Source organism: Vigna radiata, unplaced genomic scaffold, assembly GCF_000741045.1.
Source record: "Vigna radiata var. radiata cultivar VC1973A unplaced genomic scaffold, Vradiata_ver6 scaffold_7, whole genome shotgun sequence".
Taxonomy (NCBI): domain Eukaryota; kingdom Viridiplantae; phylum Streptophyta; class Magnoliopsida; order Fabales; family Fabaceae; genus Vigna; species Vigna radiata.
The window spans coordinates 3736582-3739423 of record NW_014543262.1 but is presented as its reverse complement, the minus strand read 5'-3'; positions in this window follow the sequence as shown (position 1 = coordinate 3739423).

Genomic DNA, 2842 nt, shown 5'->3' with positions numbered 1-2842 from the left:
ATATATATATATATATATATATATATATATATATATGCATGGCGTATCTTAAAAAGGTGGGCAGTCTCATCCTCCCAATAAAACGTAAAGATAAGAGTCACTGTGTTCGATAATTAAGGAGCCGAAAAATGATTTTTTTTGACATAGTCTAACTTTTTATATTTATTTGATGTTAATCTTTTTTATTTTTTTATTTTTTTCTGAAAAAATACAAAATTTTACATTTTTATAATCATTTTATCCTTATATTTTATAACAAATGAAATGTTAAAATATATTATGATATCATTACTCTTAATAAGCTTGTAATTGTTTGTATGATTTGTTCATATACAATATACTATGAGAGATGATATAATAAGAAAAAAGAAGTTCATCCGTATAATTCTGTCGAAATTAAACATCAAAACTAGACTCTTAATTTAAGTATATCAATTTGACCTAAAATCATTGGTTAACCCGTAAGAAAATAATTCATGCATAAAGTATTGATAACACTTAATATATACTTTGAGAAAAAAATTATATATGAATTTATAGAATATAGTAATGTGATAAGAAGAATGATATAAAATAACTATGTAATAATATATATATATATATATATATATATATATATATATATATATATATATATATATATATATATAATTACATGTTCCATATATAGTGGTGATGTCAAAATTGATGTATTAAAATTTTGGAATAATTACATGTTCCATTTATATAATATCATTAGAATACTCGAATTTTGGAATTTTTAATAGCCTTACCTTTTGGGACTACCATCAACACTAAAAAGGCGTAAGAATATTTGTGAAAAAAAGAAATACACGTATACTTTAAATGATGGCTAGGCCCTAGGGCAAGGATAAGTCGTTCATTTAGCATGTGAACGTCGATGGAGCCTAACAATACAAAATATTTTTATTTAATTATTTTACGTATATAAATTGTCATAAAAGTTTAACTGTAAATAGTATGAGTTATGAATATATAATATTTATTTATTGATGTCTGAAATGAGGAAAGAAAGTATGTCGGCATGCATGTGGTAAGCCCTGTACAATGTCAATGTCAGCAGCTAATAATGCACTGATTCTATATTTAAACCTCATGGCCCATCAGTTTGCTTCTTTGCACCTTCTACATATTTCATAAATTCTACCTTAATGTAGTATGTCACAAAACAAATGTTTCCTTTGCAAAATGTAATTCAATGTTTGAATGATGAAAACTATAATATTGCCTTCGAGAAAGGCTTTCAGATATCATTTGACAATACCTATGTAAGATAAAATAGTCCTAAAATAAAATGTTATATTTGTAAAGAAAAAAGAAAGTAAAAATTAATGAAAGTTACTGTTAAATATGTGTAAAAGAAAATCTTAATGTAAATAACATTTATGAGTTAGTTATGCTTCATTTACAAACAATATTTCGTATAGATTGTTTATTGAACTAACTCAATGTTTCTCAAAATTATTTAGGTAGTAACTCGTTGAAGATATAACATATTGCGGATGTTTTGTTGTTAACATAAGTGTGTATAAGGATAACTTCCATTATGAAGAAATCATTTAATAGATAGACTATAATACATAAACCATTTTTATACTAGTTCACTAATTAGAACTACATCCAGTTCTTCTCTAAGTTAACTTAGAGGATTCCATTAAATATTCAATGAAGTACATTTGAGTGTTTTAAAACACTCCTGGTGTTCCTAGTCTTATTAAGTAACCATTGTTACTTTTAACTAGCTGACGTTTACTCACTCCTACCACTCTTGGTATCCTCAGTTAGCGAATAATTAATGAATTGTGCTTAACTGTCCATTATTTTTTCATTTTTGTTATTTGGGTTTAATTTGACCAATAATTCTTATTTTAACTAATTTGAATTATTTGAGTTTAATTATTCTTGTTATTATTTTCAGGGCAACTTTGGGACTTAAAGAGAGTTGCTAAGTCATCTACCATTTTTCACCTCAACATTTTATTTTCTTTCTTTTACTTTCTACATCCCTAACTTAATTTCTACACCATTTAATGAAGGTAAAATGGCCCTTTTGCCCCTAGGCCAAAAAATACAATTAAAATCTAAGTCTCTACTAAACTCTTTTCCCTAAGCATTGAACCCACATTCATTCCTTTATAAACAACATTCCTACCAACAAACCAACAAATCATATTGGCACTATCACACACACAAATCATCAATTTAATAACATATCATTCATGTCTTGCAATTTTTCAATACTAATATTAAATAATCAACATAACAATTATAATTCTAAGAAACATATAAGCATTAAACACCAATTACCAAACAATAATATTCAAGTCTCAAAATCACTTTATTCCTTAATTACTATATTTTGTTTTTCAAATCTTACAATATGTGTCTTATTTGTTGGATTGAAGATGCCTATGGTAGAAATTATTTTTGTTTTAGTTACCTATATTTCTCTAGGTCTTTAGTGGTTAGTATTTTTTTTATACAACATTATTCCTTTGTTAAATGATATATTACTTTGTGTGTTTGGATTTAGATTGTCAACACCCAATTTCGTCCGGGAAAGTAAATAATCAAAATTAAATAATAAGAGAATAATAATTAATGGTGGGTAAAGAAAAAAAAGAAAAAAGAAAATAATAAAATAATTTTCCTTAATGCAGGACACGTCACTTTAGAATGTTTTTGAAATATTAGTTTAATATGGTAATAATTTGAATTATATTGTCTGACAATAATTACAATTAATGTCTTGAATATTTGTTTTTTATTTTATAATCAAGACCTTTTCTTTCCATATTTTGTCCATTGTCATTTTATTCTC